The 17,849-nt window shown below is 42.9% G+C and overlaps 1 protein-coding gene across 1 annotated transcript in view; it reads right to left on the bottom strand.

Annotated features, from left to right (window-relative positions):
- Positions 1-17,849, bottom strand: part of CACNA2D3 (calcium voltage-gated channel auxiliary subunit alpha2delta 3) — a 1,049,182-nt gene that overhangs the window by 489,295 nt on the left and 542,038 nt on the right. The window lies entirely within an intron of this gene.

Below are 17,849 nucleotides of genomic sequence, written 5' to 3' on the forward strand. Positions count from 1 at the left end.
TGGGGCTGAACAATTCTTGGTTGTGTTGTGTTGGGCATTATAGGATATTTAGCACTAATCCCCACCAGTAGCCCCTAGATGCCAGTAGAAACCTCACCTCCCACCTCAAGCTGTACCAACCAAAAATGTCTCTCGACAATGCCAAATGTCACTTAACAGGCAAAACCACCCCCAGTTCAGAATCACTGATCTAGTGCATCTCGAGAAAAAACACATACTCTGGAGAACCCTGGTTCCTTACAAAGACACTCTCTACTCCCTGGTTCAGTAAGTATTCTTGGACGACAAGATTCCCGGATGTACAAAGAGTAGGCCTGGAAACCCACCATTCAAGGGAATTAAATCTCACTGTTTAAAAGAGAAAGTTATACAAAACATTGATTACAGCTTTCAAGAATGATGTAATTATTTTTATTTAAACAATCAGTCATTTTCTGTAACTTCGAGCCAGACTGATCAGGTGACACAGTAAGCCTGGCCATCAAACTCAACCATCAAGTTTGGCCCTCAAAGTGCTGAGTCTATGTACTGGCATTTCAACTATAACTTGGACTCTATTCTCACCGTTGTAATCAGTGTTTTCTGCTAAGAGAAGTTACACTATATGTACTGAATTAAATCATTCCATTCAGAACTCCATTTTGCCACCAACCACGAGTTCTTTCACTTGAACTGTACCTAGATATGAGTTCTACTGGTTGCCATAAAACCCAAGAAAGATAGCATGGGCCTGAATTCCCTGAAGGTTTACAATTACTTTCGTATTAAAGAAGTTAGGTTATAAAAATAGTCAGGTGGCTTATGGTACTCATTTATTGACAAATTAAGAATAATGTCCTTAAGGTAAGGGTACCCTGGAAAAGCTGTCCCTTTCAGCCCTGTGAGTAACAGACTCATGACCACTCACTTTCTACTGAAATAGGGGTATTGCTCACATCGGTTAAGTTGGCTTAAGTGGACAGGCAGTGTCCCAGTGAATGTGTCTGTCTCATTCTGATGTCAACCCCGCTGGTTGATATTTCCAAATAAACCTTCACAAACTTATGTAGTCCCACTGCAAGTGAGCTCCAAACCCAAATAGCAGAAGTTCACTTGCTAGAGACTCCGGTGTCCACACCTGTCTTCTGACATGACTTGGATACCATACCCCAAGGTTTCTACATATAAATGTGGACTCTTTGTCCTGATATAACTTCTCCTGGCAATAGCCAGCCACCCCTCCCCTGCCCTGGGCTGATTCTCCCATGCTCCAGTGTAATCTGAGAAATCCTCTGCTGAATTTTATAGCATCTTTTGGGCAAATACCTTAGGGAACTGGGGCAGTGTACAGTCACTGAGGTTTACAGGAAAGGTATGTGCCTTGTGACACTGCTACCTCAAAGCCCAGGCTCCAGTAAATCAGACTGTCATTTGAGTCCACTGGGGAAAGCAGACTGTGGCATGGTATTTCTCAACAATGAAAACATATTGACCCAAGAAAGCTGGTATTAAAAAGGCAGGCCCAGATGTTTGCAATTTGGAGGAGAAAGTACAGACACTGATAGAACCGTGTCTGAACCAGTCCCCATTTCTCCTTTAGGTTGTGCATAACAAATTGAAGTGTCTGAAGGTAGCAGCTGTTTAATGCTAATGCCAAATTAGAGACAAGATGGATTTCCTGGATGTGAACAAAGAATGTTATTTCATACCCAGGTAGTCAGATTAGCTACAACCTTATTTCAATGGCACTGGCACTAATTATTCAGCGCAAGGCTTGGCTGCTAACTGGAGGGTTGGAGGTTCAAGGCCACCCAGGCGTTCCTCAGAAGGCCTAGCAATATGCTGCTAAAAACACCAGCCACTGAAAACCCTATGGTGCACAGTTCTACTCTGAAACATATGGGGTCACCATAAGTTGGAGTCAACTCAATGGCAATTATTTTTTAAGGCTATGGTGGTGAGCCCCAAATTGGTGACTCTCAACAATAGAGAAGTATCTAAAGTGTCATGGGCACCACCACCAAAGCACCCCAAGGTTTCCAACTCACTGCTGAGGGGGATATGGGAATCACTCCAGCAGGGAGGCGAGGCTGGGTGCAGAGCAGCTCACTGCCCTATTGTATCACCTCATTGTCCTCTTTTTCATATCGTGTGTACTTGTAAATGCTTCTAAGGCAACCAGTCTCCGGAAAACTCCAAGAGACTGAGGAAAGCCACATCCCAAATGCTGTCTGGACAAAAATGCCTGCTTTGTGTCTCAGCATGGAGCAGCGGAGTGCGTGTAAACAGCAGGCCTCACACTTCATGTCTTCCTGACATTTCCAAAGGTCCAAGTTCATCCTTTATAAACTTTATAAAAACCTTGATTTCATCCAAACTTGTTTCTCAGAGGAAGAATGCTTTCATCAACCGAGGTGTGTGAGAGCAGACAGAAGTCACAGTTTCAGTTCATTCCCAACACGGTGCCAAGCCCTATGCAACCTGAAGCTCTGACGAGGCATGCATTTATACCCAGCATCCAGGGAGAATGGAGTGCAGATACAGCCCTGTGGGTGCCGGCAGCTCATCTTCATCTCACAGTCATGGTGGCTGTCCTTTGCACTGAAACCCAAAGCCACTGGCCCAGGTGGAAGGATGGTGGACGCTGAGAACACACCCCTGCATTCCAGGGGGTGGTGATAGATGTACCATATCCAGCCCACTCTCGCCCAGTCAGTGCTGGTACCGCTCCTTTCTGGGACAGCATGGTAACAATGTGTGATCCCATGAGGAAACTAACTAGAACTTCTTTCCTTCATGCTCCCTTGAAAAGATTTATATAGTTTTATAAAACTCATATTCAATTAAAATGTATTTGTTTCAATGGTCTCTGTATTTTGCCCAACTTAATCCTATGGGTATTAAACTTAATTGTCTGAATTTCTTCAACTCTCATCCAAATCTATGAATAAACAAATACCCTATATGTCACTGTATTTTGAGCCTATGAAAGAATCCAAATTGAAAATCTAAGCAACAACCACCAAAAAGAAAAAAAAAATCAAATAAACGAAGAGAGAGAGAGAGAGAGAAACCTCTACATAGAGAAAAAGGAACGTTATTGGCGTCTGTAACAGGAAAACAGGGGGTATAGCTGCCTCAGATCAGGCAGGGTCCCGGGGCTCACTGATGCACTCAGGGCTGGGTCTCTGTCTATCCATCTCCTGCCTCTACTTGATTGTGTTCTCCCAGTTGGCTCTTGGCCAAACGGTGAGCCACATGGCTGCCTATGTCACCAGTTTTGCATCCTCCTAGCTTAGCCTGCCCAATGGCAAGAGCTAGGGTTGCCAAATAAAATACAGAATGCCCAATTAACTTTGAATTTCAGATGAGCAACAAATAATTTATTAAAAATGTATTCACTGTTCATCTAAACTTCAAAATTAATTGAACACCCTGTTTATTTTGCTAAATCTGGCAATTCTACACAAGACCAATTAGCAACAGTTCTCTCAGAAAAGTTCCAAGAAACATTCCGATTAGCCCAGCTTAGGTCATGTGCTGGGCCTGGACCAGTCACACGGCCAGAGAATGGGGCCCCTACCGTATACAGGGCTCTATCATGTGCCCATTTCTGAATCTGAGGTTGCAGTGGTAAGAACTGGAGAGTGATATGACTAAATTTCGCCAAACGCATTTGCTAAGGACAAAGACATTCTGTTGAGAGGAGGACGGAGAGGGGAAGCTGGGCAGATTAAGAACCATGGGCACAGTCAACTGAAAGCACTTTTTCAGAGAGGCCTGGACCTTCACTGGCACCACCCATATTCTCAGGGAGAGTGCTGACATGGACCAGGACAGCGAAATCGTTCACAAACATGCAAACGCACACGCACACACACACACACACACACTGAGTAAGTGGGGGATACGTTTAGAGAGGGAATAAGAAACAAATGGTAGCTTTTGCAAGGGAAAACCACAACATGCTTCTAAAAAGTCAGATAAAAGGATTTCTAGAAAATAGCTACTCCACGAAGAGTTTGAGGCCTAGCAGGAAGAGAGTACCCAGACAGAAGAAAAGAGAATGCTTATAACAGCTCATGTTTATTGGGTGCTTTCTATAAGGCAGCCATGGCTCTGAGCACTCATGGGTTGTGCCTCCTCCAAGTCTTACGACAATGCCATCAGGTGGAGCTGGGGCTCTTACTACCTCATTTTATAAATGAAGAAACAGACTCTGAGGATTTACCTTGTACGAAAAGAAACTATATGCGCCAAGGCACTGAGGCAGGACACCTAACAGAGCACATCTAACTGGCTGAGATAAGGTTACTGAGGCCAGTTCACAGAGAGGGAAAGGGACTAGGGCGTGCCGGGGTCTGAAGAGTCAGGAAGGAGCCAGGCCAAGCAGGGGCTCATAGGTCACATTCAGTGTTATGTGCAAGAAATTATACAAGAGTAGGTGTTTAAGGAACAGACTCAGAACTAAGATGGAACGACAGATTGTGGGGTTCCTAACACAGGACAGGATGTCCTTCTCAGGGCCTGTGGGTCAGCAGCTGCTGGGCCATGCGTGTAAACAGGAATACAGACATCGTGGAAGAGGGTAACAGGGGACTGTGGACCATCACGTGCTGTAAAACAGAACTGCAAGAGTCTGTAGGAAACGGAAGTGGATTCTCAATCACAGGACATAAAATCACCAGAGAGCTTCATAGACAACGTGCATGCTTCCGTTCCAAGCAAATAAAGATTCAATCACTAGCAAGGGAAACAAAATTGCAGAAGAAGCCTCTCCAACCAAAACTTTTATGACACACAAATAAAGGAAATACTCACTGTCGTAAAACTAAAGAGAAATTTTTTTAAACACCCAGGTCCTTTTTCTGAGGGAAAATACCTCTTCGCAAATGTGCACTGTGTTCTAACAAGTAGAAACGCAAATCGGTGAGCATAAGGTACACTGTAAGAGCTCCCGTGGTTCAGTCACAGGTCAAGAAAATTACCAACTGTGCCAAGTTCTGCTACTTTGATCCACTCAGCGGGGATGGTCTCATGACATTTATTACTTGTTTCCACCTGTGAAAGCTGCCCACGCTGCTCTTCCTCACGTTTAGCTAGGAAAGCGGTCCATTTTCAGAGGTTCACAGAGACCCCTGCCTTTGACTTCCAGTCCCGGAGGATGCAGGACCCCTCCTCTGCAGAGACTATGCCCCAGGGATGCAGAGACTATGGTGGGTCCAGTCCTGCTTGCTGCCATGGGTTGGTGGGTGCCAGCCATTTCAGTCAGCTCAAAAACCGAGTTCTCATGTGGTAATCTGCCATCGGCATCCTCAGACTAATGAGCTGGCCTTATCCCTCCTCCCCAGTGCTGGCTGTCCTTCCCGGTCATTGGGGCATCTTCCCAGTACCCCAGTGGTTACCTCCTTCTTAGCCTGCTAGGTAGTGGGGTTTCACCAGTTTAATGTATCTCTACTCATCTCTAGCTGAAATTAAAGGGACGTTAGGAAGAAAATCATATACCCACCACGCAGAGAAAAATAGCAAATATGCTAATCGATTGACACCTGGATAATACTCTTCACAATCATAATAAATGCAGGAGCTGGGGAAGGTGAATTATTTGGGATTCAGGCCCTCTACCCACCTTCCCCTGAATTTACCTCCATGAAGCCTACTTGCCTTTTACTCTGTTGCTCAGGGTGTCTGGTTATTTCTGATTCCAGATGGGCTATGGTTGTAAGACGCCAGAAGGAAATGAGGTGATGGCAACAGTAGGGAGAGTCCATGACAGTGTTCGCTGAGAATGTCTACAGGAGAAGGGCCCCTGCGGCCCACCTAGGTCAAAGGTGTCCTGACTGGGAACATTGAACATCGGGGCACTGAGGAAAAGGAAACTCTTCTTCTAACAGGGGACACTCTATGGAAAACGCCTCTACTTCATTCCCTGGGGCCATGGGTGGTTCAGTAGTAGAATTCTCGCTTTCCTGTGGGAGACTGGGGTTTAATTTCTTGCCAATATATCTTGTGCCCAGCCACCATCTGCCTGTCAGTGGAGGCCTGCATGTTGCTATCATGTGGGAGGTTGCAGCTTCCAGACTAAGACAGGCTAGGAAAATGCCCTGGCCATCTACTTCTGAAAATCAGCCAACGAAAACCCCTATGGGTCACAATGCTCCGATCTGCAGCTGATCACGGGTATGGCGCAGGACCAAGCAGTTTTGTTACATTGTGCCTGGGTCACCATGAGTCGGGGACCAACTCGATGGAAGGTAACAACAACAACTTCACTCCCTCCAAGGCCATAAGGAAAGCACAGGAAGGGAGAGGAGAACAATTCTAGGGCAGGCAACGGGTAGAGTGAGCAGAGCTCCCCCGAACCTCAGCTCCTGGGACAATAGGATGCTGGATGACTTTAAGTATCACCCATCTAATGTATTCCTTCCACAAATGCATTACGGACAAATGCATTACGGCATTATAAGTAAATTAATACGATGCATGAGAAGAGGAAATACCTTTTAAAAAGACAAAACCTGACCATCTCTTTAATATTAAGTGTGCTGAATTAATTTATTTAAAAAAGAAAATGCCACGAGTCAAATTTGGGATTCTGCAATAGGCACCTTTTGTTTTTTGTTTTTTTCACTCTTCTCCTTCTGCACTCTACTAAAATCTGAATGTAACTTTCAAGATAGTACCATGTATTAGATACGCTTGCCCTGATACTGTAATTCCTGTCCAAGTTTGAAAAATTCCGTCCCTATAGCTCTTCCTTCTGGTACCAACTCAGAGATGACACTGGAGAGCCTTGTACTCCAGGCTTCATTATCCCATATTTCTAATTTTATGGAAACTTCTCATTTGAGCACAAGAGCAGGCATACTAAATTAACAAAATGGCCCCTTCTGGTTATCATTTTAGAAGAAAAATGACTTCACTGCTGAATGGTTCCAGTCCCAGTGGCACCCTGAGGAGCTTGAGGACAAAGACGAAAGGCCACCCCAGCTAAGGAGACGCTGTCTGTGGAAGGGAGGTCATTTGTAGGTCTGCGTCTGTCTTTGGAATCAGGACATAAAATGACGTGGGGAAATTTCAAGAGTGTCATTTGAAAGCTGCTTAGCAAAGGTCTTTCAAATAACGTCCTAAAGCAGAAATCCAGTCTGAGAAATGGCAGACAATTAGAAAGGCACGTGCCTTAAAAACCTAGCTCAATTCTATGTCATTCACGCAAGGGGAGCCCAATGCACACAGTGCAATTTCAGTGTGCATTTCAATCCAGCATGGCTGTGTTAATGTTCCGCCCGGTCAAGGTGTGACCTTGGGGGAAACGCTCAAAGGTTACTGGTGTAGGAGGTTTGGCTGGGCCACTCGGTTAGAATTCGCTAGCTGTTATTAAGGGGATTTTTATAACATTTTTATTTTGAAATAACTCTAGATTCCTACAGACGTTGCCAAAAAAAAAAGGATAGAATTCTCAAATCCTTTACCCAGCCCCTCCCATGATAATATCTTTCATTAAAAAAAAATATATATCTTTCATTACCATAGTACAATTATGAAAAAGACACAGCACAATACTATAAACTAAAGATCTTATCTGGATATCACTGGCTTTTTACATAGTCATTTTTTAAATGTGTGTATACTTTTATAAAAATTTACCAGAAGAATAGATTCACGTAACCACCATCACAATCACGACACCTAACTGTACCATCACCACAAAGTGACTCCCTTGCACTATCCCTTTACAGTCACATCCTCCCCCAAATCCTAACCTCTGGCAAGTGCTTATCACTATAATTTTGCTATTTTGAGGATGTTTTAGAAATGAAATCATGCAGCACGTAGCCTTTTGAGATTGGCTTTTTTTCACTCCCCATAAATGCCCTTGTAATGCCCATGCTGTTGTAACCACAATTCTTTTCTTTTTATTCCACTGTGTGGATGTACCAGTCTGTTTATCCATTGACCTGCTGAAGGGCATCTGGGTTGTTTCCAGTTCTGGCAATTGAAGCTAAAACTACTATGAACATTTGTGAACAAGTTTTTTGTGTGAGCACAGCCGTCATTTCTCTAGGGTAGGTACCTATAAGTGGGATTGCCAGGTAATACAGTAAGTGTCTAAGTTTATGAGAAATTGCCCAACTGTGCTCTAGAGTGGTTGTACCACTTTTCAGTTTCTCTAACAACACGGGAGAGATCCAGTTGTCCTGCATCCTTGTCAGCATTAGGTATTATCAGTATTTTTTATCTTAGCCATTCTAATAGGTGTGCCATAGTGTGTTATAGGCATTTTAAACCATTTGGGGAGTGTTGGTGGGAGGGAGCAACAGTGAAGCAGCAAGTGCAAGGGAAAGAAATAAAAACCTCATGCCAGGAACCATTCTGCAATAAGGAGCCTGCAGGGCTGCACTGTTTTTGCACACTGATATGTTTATGGGCACTCACCAGGAGCCAGGAAGGACAAGATCTATGGGGAAGTGAACACACGTAACAGAGATACACAGACTGTGTCCTCCCTTGGCACAGGCTCAGTTACTCTACCCAGGGAACTCCCCAAAGTTGCTCACTCTCAGTGGCCATAAGAAAATACTATTTTGGTGAAAACCTTAAAACTGGGGTTTTGTGCCGTACTGCTCCTCTGGCACAAAGGACGACATATGGGAAAGATTTTTAAGTTCACTTCCAAGGTAAACTAAAAATACTGTTTCCAAAGCTCAGAGGAAGGAGTGAGGAGGGTCTGACTCATATCAGGGCAACGCACAGGCAAGCATGAAGCTGCTTCCACACACAGGACCAGAAAGCAGGTGTATTCTGCTTTCAAGAACGTAAACATCATGCAATTAGTTATTTTTAGCCCTTTATACTCAGAGTTGATGAAAACAGGGACTGGGGAGGGGGTGAGAAGAGGCTTTCAGGCCATGACATCTTCAGATCAAGGACCCAGGGACCCAGTCCTCCAGTGTGTGCCGTGTGGGGCTGCAGCACCACTAATACAGGCTGGAGTGGGCCAGAGGAAGCCTCTGTGAATGTGATTCTCTCATGTGCCTTAGAGACCTGGAGCTCCGAGAGATTTCTATGGACTACTCCAACCCCCTTGCTGTACCCAGACTCATTCCACAGCCCTAGAAATGCTGTGCTCTGGCTCCCCACAGTGTAAAACAGGCAGCTTATAAGAAGAATGGTCTGCTTGTTGTCATGTGACAAATGAAGGGGAAAATACATAAAAAGAAAAATAAAAAGTCTGCATTTCCATGGTCAAGCGAGAATAGCAGCTGATTTTTGGACAACTTGATAAATCCCCTTCTCCAATCTGTTGCTATTCTCTTGCCTTAAAATAGACAACAAGGAGGACTAGTTGACCTAGGCTGGAGGAATGAACCAGACTGGGTTCTCACTTCAGAATTAAAGCACACTTTTAGCCTGCCAGCAAAGGGCTCTGCCTTTTAAGCTGAAGGCATCATGGAAGACAAAGCCACTCAAATGAGCTGGAACAAAATCTCACCAAATTCATGTAAAATGATTTCTCCTACAGTGCTTTGCTCATACTTGCTGCACTGCTGTCAATCAGCTCCTAGCTGCATTTGATGTCAAATCACTTATCTAATGCTGACAGGCACAGGAATTCACAATGAGGCTCGCTGAAGCACTGAGGCATGCTTTGTGGGGATCCTTACACATATTAATTGAACATCAATTACAGGCACTGGGAGAAGCGGACAGACAAGGCCCCTGACCTCATGGAGTGTACATCCCATGTCAGGGGAGGGTGCAGGAGAGGACAAGACAATAAACAAACAATGTTTAAGGTAACATAGCTTGTGACTAGTAGGACGGGCATGGTTAAGAAGAGTAAACTAAGGAGCATAGGTTACCTTGGGCTGGGTGGCCAGGGATGACTCCGTAAAGAGGAGGGAAACCATCCCAGGCAGTGCAGAGCAATTCCTGGGGTTGGAAGGCCATGGTGTGTCTGAAAAGGTGGCCCCCGTTACTATAGTAAAAAGGTCTTTGGGTGGTGCAAATGATTTAAACTCATTTTTTTTTTTTTTACTAACAAAAAGGTTGGTGGTTTGAATCTACTGAGCAGTGCCACAGAAGAAAGGCCTGGGAATCTACTTCCAAAAGCCACTGAAAACCCTATGGAGCACATTTCTACTCTGACACACATCCGAATTGACTCAATGGCAAAAGGAAGTTTTGGTTTGGCCTCTACAGTACAATGAGCATGAGAGGCTGATACTGAATGACACAAGAAGGTGAATCCAAACTGGGACAAGGACCACATCATGCATGGTGAGGAGCCTGAAATCTGTTTTGACTTCCCTAGGCATATGGATCGCAACCAGCATGGCTTAAGCTGTACAATTCCCAAGGTCTCAGAGAAGTTCAAGCCAGTAAATTCTGCCAACAAATCCAGTAACTTGGATTTCTCTGAGTCCTTGAAAAGTATACAGCTTGAGCCATCCTGGTCATCTTCTGTGTTCCTGATAGCAGCAGTCTTCTAGATTTTAGCCTGTGAGAAGCCCAAGTCACATTTGATATTCAGAAGTCACATTCTCTTCTACATGGATTAAGCCTTACAGGGCAAGGAGCTATAGTCCCACACCTCTCCCCCTCAGAGAAATACATTGGCATGCAAACAGCAGCAGCACTATTAAAGTGATAAACATGAATACGCTCTTACTTATTTAAAAAGTTCATTTGTGAGGTGGAGCCAAGATGGCGGACTAGGCAGATGCTACCTCAGATCCCTCTTACAACAAAGACACGGAAAAACAAGTGAATCGATCACATACATAACAATCTACAAACCCCGAACAACAAACACAGATTTAGAGACGGAGAACGAACTAATACGGGGAAGCAGCGATTGTTTTCAGAGCCTGAAGCCAGCGTACCAGTCAGGTACGGCACAAGCACAGAGAGCTGCTCCACCCCCCGGAACTAACCCCGGGAGGGGGACCAGCCGGTTCCGCGGGCGGCATGGGACGCAGCCGGTAGAAGAAGTCCCCGGGAGGCAGCGACTGGTCTTGGAACGGGGAGAGCGGCATCCCAGCTGGGGAACCGTCCCGCCAGGATTTGGACTGGACACAGGTACGGCATAAACACGGAGAGCTGCTCCACCCCCCTGAACTAACCCCAGGAGGGAGCCCAGCCGGGTAGCGCGGGCGGCGTGGCACGCAGCCGGTAGGAGAAGTCCCCGGGAAGCAGCGACTGGTATTGGAGCGGGGAGAACAGCGTCCCAGCTGGAACACTCGGTCATGGCACAAGCACAGGGAGCTGCTCCACTCACCTGAACTAACCCCGGGAGGGGGCCCAACCAGTTCGGAAGGGCGGCACGGCAACGCGGCTGGAGGGACGAGAAGTCCCCGGGAGGCAGCGACTGATTTTGAAGTCGAGAGTACACCGTCCCAGCAGAGGAGACTTGACGCTGGGCATGGGGCTGGAAGGGGAGGATCTGACCGTGACTCCAGTGGGCCAGACCCCCCGGGGCAATCTCCACACAGCCACCACACATAGGCGACGCGCCCCACGGAAATCTCAGATATAATAGTCATTCCAAGCAAGAAAAGCAACTCTGGCTATATTCTGAGGTGCTACTCTCCTATCTCTCTGTTCCCTCCCCCACCCTCCCCAGGCGGCTTCATTAACATCCGAATAGCCTGAGCCAAAGGGAGAACTCTGATAGGGATCTGACTGCATTTTTTTTAGTGGATTTTCTGGAAAAACTAGTTTCCCAGTGATGGCTTGGAGACAACAATCCATATCAAACCACTTAAAGAAGCAGACCATGACAGCTTCTCCAACCCCCCAAAACAAAAGAATCAAAATCTTTCCCAAATGAAGATACAATCCTGGAATTATCAGATACAGAATATAAAAAACTAATTTACAGAATGCTTCAAGACATAACAAATGAAATAAGGCAAACTGCAGAAAAAGCCAAGGAACACACTGATAAAACTGTTGAAGAACTCAAAAAGATTATTCAAGAACATAGTGGAAAAATTAATAAGTTGCAAGACTCCATAGAGAGACAGCATTCAGAAATCTGAAAGATTAACAATAAAATTACAGCATTAGACAACGCACTAGGAAGTCAGAGGAGCAGACTCGAGCAATTAGAATGCAGACTGGGACATCTGGAGGAGCAGGGAATCAACACCAACATAGCTGAAAAAAAATCAGATAAAAGAATTAAAAAAAATGAAGAAACCCTAAGAATCATGTGGGACTCTATCAAGAAGGATAACCTGCGGGTGATTGGAGTCCCAGAACAGGGAGGGGGGACAGAAAACACAGAGAAAATAGTTGAAGAACTCCTGACACAAAACTTCCCTGACATCATGAAAGACGAAAGGATATCTATCCAAGATGCTCATCGAACCCCATTTAAGATTGATCCAAAAAGAAAAACTCCAAGACATATTACCATCAAACTCGCCAAAACCAAAGATAAACAGAAAATTTTAAAAGCAGCCAGGGAGAAAAGAAAGGTTTCCTTCAAGGGAGAATCAATAAGAATAAGTTCATACTACTCAGCAGAAACCATGCAGGCAAGAAGGGAATGGGACGACATATACAGAGCACTGAAGGAGAAAAACTGCCAGCCAAGGATCATATATCCAGCAAAACTCTCTCTCAAATATGAAGGCGAAATTAAAACATTTACAGATAAACACAAGTTTGGAGAATTTGCAAAAACCACACCAAAGTTACAAGAAATACTAAAGGATATTGTTTGGTCAGAAAACCAATAATATCAGATACCAGCACAACACAAAGTCACAAAACAGAACATCCTGATATCAACTCAAATAGGGAAATCACAAAAACAAACAAATTAAGATTAATTAAAAAAAAAAAAAAACAACACACATAACAGGGAATCATGGAAGTCAATAGCTAAAAGATCACAATAATCAAAAAGAGGGACTAAATACAGGAGGCATTGAACTGCCATATGGAGAGTGATACAAGGCGATATAGAACAATACAAGTTAGGTTTTTACTTAGAAAAATAGGGGTAAATAATAAGGTAACCACAAAAAGGTATATCAACTCTATAACTCAAGATAAAAGCCAAGAAAAACGTAACGACTCAACTAACATAAAGTCAAACACTATGAAAATGAGGATCTCACAATTTACTAAGAAAAACGCCTGAGCACAAAAAAGTATGTGGAAAAATGAAATGGTCAACAACACACATAAAAAGGCATCAAAATGACAGCACTAAAAACTTATTTATCTATAATTATGCTGAACGTAAATGGACTAAATGCACCAATAAAGAGACAGAGAGTCACGGACTGGATAAAGAAACACCATCCATCTATATGCTGCCTACAAGAGACACACCTCAGACTTAGAGACACAAACAAACTAAAACTCAAAGGATGGAAAAAAATATATCAAGCAAACAACAAGCAAAAAAGAAGAGGAGTAGCAATAGTAATTTCTGACAAAATAGACTTTAGACTTAAATCCACCACAAAGGATAAAGAAGGACACTATATAATGATAAAAGGGACAATTGATCAGGAAGACATAACCATATTAAATATTTATGCACCCAATGACAGGGCTGCAAGATACATAAATCAAATTTTAACAGAATTGAAAAGTGAGATAGACACCTCCACAATTATAGTAGGAGACTTCAACACGCCACTTTCGGAGAAGGACAGGACATCCAGTAAGAAGCTCAATAGAGACACGGAAGATCTAATTACAAAAATCAACCAACTTGACCTCATTGACTTATACAGAACTCTCTATTCTCTAGAATAGACCACATATTAGGTCATAAAACAAACCTTTGCAGAGTCCAAAACATTGAAATATTACAAACCATCTTCTCAGACCACAAGGCAATAAAACTAGAGATCAATAACAGAAAAACTAGGGAAAAGAAATCAAATACTTGGAAAATGAACAATACCCTCCTGAAAAAAGACTGGGTTATAGAAGACATCAAGGAGGGAATAAGGAAATTCATAGAAAGCAACGAGAATGAAAATACTTCCTATCAAAACCTCTGGGACACAGCAAAAGCAGTGCTCAGAGGCCAATTTATATTGATAAATGCACACATACAAAAAGAAGAAAGAGCCAAAATCAGAGAACTGTCCCTACAACTTAAACAAATAGAAAGTGAGCAACAAAAGAATCCATCACGCACCAGAAGAAAACAAATAATAAAAATTAGAGCTGAACTAAATGAATTAGAGAACAGAAAAACAATTGAAAGAATTAACAAAGCCAAAAGCTGGTTCTTTGAAAAAATTAACAAAATTGATAAACCATTGGCTAGACTGACTAAAGAAATACAGGAAAGGAAACAAATAACCTGAATAAGAAACGAGAAGGACCACATCACAACAGAACCAAATGAAATCAAAAGAATCATTTCAGATTATTATGAAAAATTGTACTCTAACAAATTTGAAAACCTAGAAGAAATGGATGAATTCCTGGAAAAACACTACCTACCTAAACTAACACATTCAGAAGTAGAACAACAAAATAGACCCATAACAAAAAAAGAGATTGAAACGGTAATCAAAAAACTCCCAACAAAAAAAAGCCCTGGCCCGGACGGCTTCACTGCAGAGTTCTACCAAACTTTCAGAGAAGAGTTAACACCACTACTTCTGAAGGTATTCCAAAGCATAGAAAATGACGGAATACTACCCAACTCATTCTATGAAGCCACCATCTCCCTGATACCAAAACCAGGTAAAGACATTACAAAAAAAGACAATTATAGACCTATATCCTTCATGAACATAGATGCAAAAATCCTCAAGAAAATTCTAGCCAATAGAATCCAACAACACATCAAAAAAATAATTCACCGTGATCAAGTGGGATTTATACCAGGTATGCAAGGCTGGTTTAATATCAGAAAAACTATTAATGTAATCCATCACATAAATAAAACAAAAGACAAAAACGACATGATCTTATCAATTGATGCAGAAAAGGCATTTGACAAAGTCCAACACCCATTTATGATAAAAACTCTTACCAAAATAGGAATTGAAGGAAAATTCCTCAACATAATAAAGGGCATCTATGCAAAGCCAACAGCCAATATCACTCTAAATGGAGAGAACCTGGAAGCATTTCCCTTGAGAACGCGAACCAGACAAGGATGCCCTTTATCACCGCTCTTATTCAACATCGTGCTGGAAGTCCTAGCCAGGGCAATTAGGCTAGACAAAGAAATAAAAGGTATCCGGATTGGCAAGGAGGAAGTAAAGTTATCACTATTTGCAGATGACATGATTATATACACAGAAAACCCTAAGGAATCCTCCAGAAAACTACTGAAACTAATAGAAGAGTTTGGCAGAGTCTCAGGTTATAAAATAAACATACAAAAATCACTTGGATTCCTCTACATCAACAAAAAGAACACCGAAGAGGAAATCACCAAATCAATACCATTCACAGTAGCCCCCAAGAAGATAAAATACTTAGGAATAAATCTTACCAAGGATGTAAAAGACCTATACAAAGAAAACTACAAAGCTCTACTACAAGAAATTCAAAAGGACATACTTAAGTGGAAAAACATACCTTGCTCATGGATAGGAAGACTTAACATAGTAAAAATGTCTATTCTACCAAAAGCCATCTATACATTTAACCCACTTCCAATCCAAATTCCAATATCATATTTTAAGGGGATAGAGAAACAAATCACCAATTTCATACGGAAGGGAAAGAAGCCCTGGATAAGCAAAGCATTACTGAAAAAGAAGAAGAAAGTGGGAGGCCTCACTCTACCTGATTTCAGAAGCTATTATACAGCCACAGTAGTCAAAACAGCCTGGTACTGGTACAACAACAGGCACATAGACCAATGGAACAGAATTGAGAACCCAGACATAGATCCATCCACGTATGAGCAGCTGATATTTGACAAAGGACCAGTGTCAATTAACTGGGGAAAAGATAGCCTTTTTAACAAATGGTGCTGGCATAATTGGATATCCATTTGCAAAAAAATGAAACAGGACGCATACCTTACACCATGCACAAAAACTAACTCCAAGTGGATCAAAGACCTAAACATAAAGACTAAAACGATAAAGATCATGGAAGAAAAAATTGGGACAACCCTAGGAGCCCTAATACAAGGCATAAACAGAATACAAAACATTACCAAAAATGATGAAGAGAAACCACATAACTGGGAGCTCCTAAAAATCAAACACCTATGCTCATCTAAAGACTTCACCAAAAGAGTAAAAAGACCACCTACAGACTGGGAAAGAATTTTCAGCTATGACATCTCCGACCAGCGCCTGATCTCTAAAATCTACATGATTCTGTCAAAACTCAACCACAAAAAGACAAACAACCCAGTCAAAAAGTGGGCAAAGGTTATGAACACACATTTCACTAAAGAAGATATTCAGGCAGCCAACAGATAACATGAGAAAATGTTCTCGATCATTAGCCATTAGAGAAATGCAAATTAAAACTACGATGAGATTCCATCTCACACCAATAAGGCTGGCATTAATCCAAAAAACACAGAATAATAAATGTTGGAGAGGCTGCGGAGAGATGGGAGCTCTTATACACTGCTGGTGGGAATGTAAAATGGTACAACCACTTTGGAAATCTATCTGGCGCTATCTTAAACAGTTAGAAATAGAACTACCATACAACCCAGAAATCCCACTCCTCGGAACATACCCTAGAGATACAAGAGCCTTTACACAAACAGATATATGCACACCCATGTTTATTGCAGCTCTGTTTACAATAGCAAAAAGTTGGAAGCAACCAAGGTGTCCATCAGTGGATGAATGCGTAAATAAATTGTGGTATATTCACACAATGGAATACTACGCATCGATAAAGAACAGTGACGAATCTGTCAAACATTTCATAACATGGAGGAACCTGGAAGGCATTATGCTGAGCGAAATTAGTCAGAGGCAAAAGGACAAATATTGTATAAGACCACTATTATAAGATCTTGAGAAATAGTAAACCTGAGAAGAACACATACTTTTGTGGTTACGAGGAGGGGAGGGAGGGAGGGTGGGAGAGGGTTTTTTATTGATTAATCAGTAGATAAGAACTGCTTTAGGTGAACGGAAAGACAACACTCAATACTTGGAAGGTCAGCTCAATTGGACTGGACCAAAAGCAAAGAAGTTTCCGGGATAAAATGAATGCTTCAAAGGTCAGCGGAGCAAGGGCGGGGGTCTGGGGAACATGGTTTGTGGGGACTTCTAAGTCAATTGGCAAAATAATTCTATTTTGAAATCATTCTGCATCCCACTTTGAAATGTGGCGTCTGGGGTCTTAAATGCTAACAAGCGGCCATCTAAGATGCATCAATTGGTCTCAACCCACCTGGAGCAAAGGAAAATGAAGAACACCAAGGCCACACGACAACTAAGAGCCCAAGAGACAGAAAGGGCCACATGAACCGGAGACCTACATCATCCTGAGACCAGAAGAACTAGTTGGTGCCCGGCCACAATCGATGACTGCCCTGACAGGGAGCACAGCAGAGAACTTCTGAGGGAACAGGAGATCAGTGGGATACAGACCCCAAATTCTCATAAAAAGACCAAACTTAATGGTCTGACTGAGACTGGAGGAATCCCGGCGGCCATGCTCCCCAGACCTTCTGTTGACACAGGACAGGAACCATCCCCGAAGACAACTCATCAGAAATGAAAGGGACTGGTCAGCGGGTGGGAGAGAGACGCTGATGAAGAGTGAGTTAATTATATCAGGTGGACACTTGAGATTGTGTTGGCAACTCTTGTCTGGAGGGGGGATGGGAGGATAGAGAGAGAGGGAAGATGGCAAAATTGTCAAGAAAGGAGAGACTGAAAGGGCTG

This window comes from Loxodonta africana, chromosome 22, assembly GCF_030014295.1.
Source record: "Loxodonta africana isolate mLoxAfr1 chromosome 22, mLoxAfr1.hap2, whole genome shotgun sequence".
NCBI classification, from domain to species: Eukaryota; Metazoa; Chordata; class Mammalia; order Proboscidea; family Elephantidae; genus Loxodonta; species Loxodonta africana.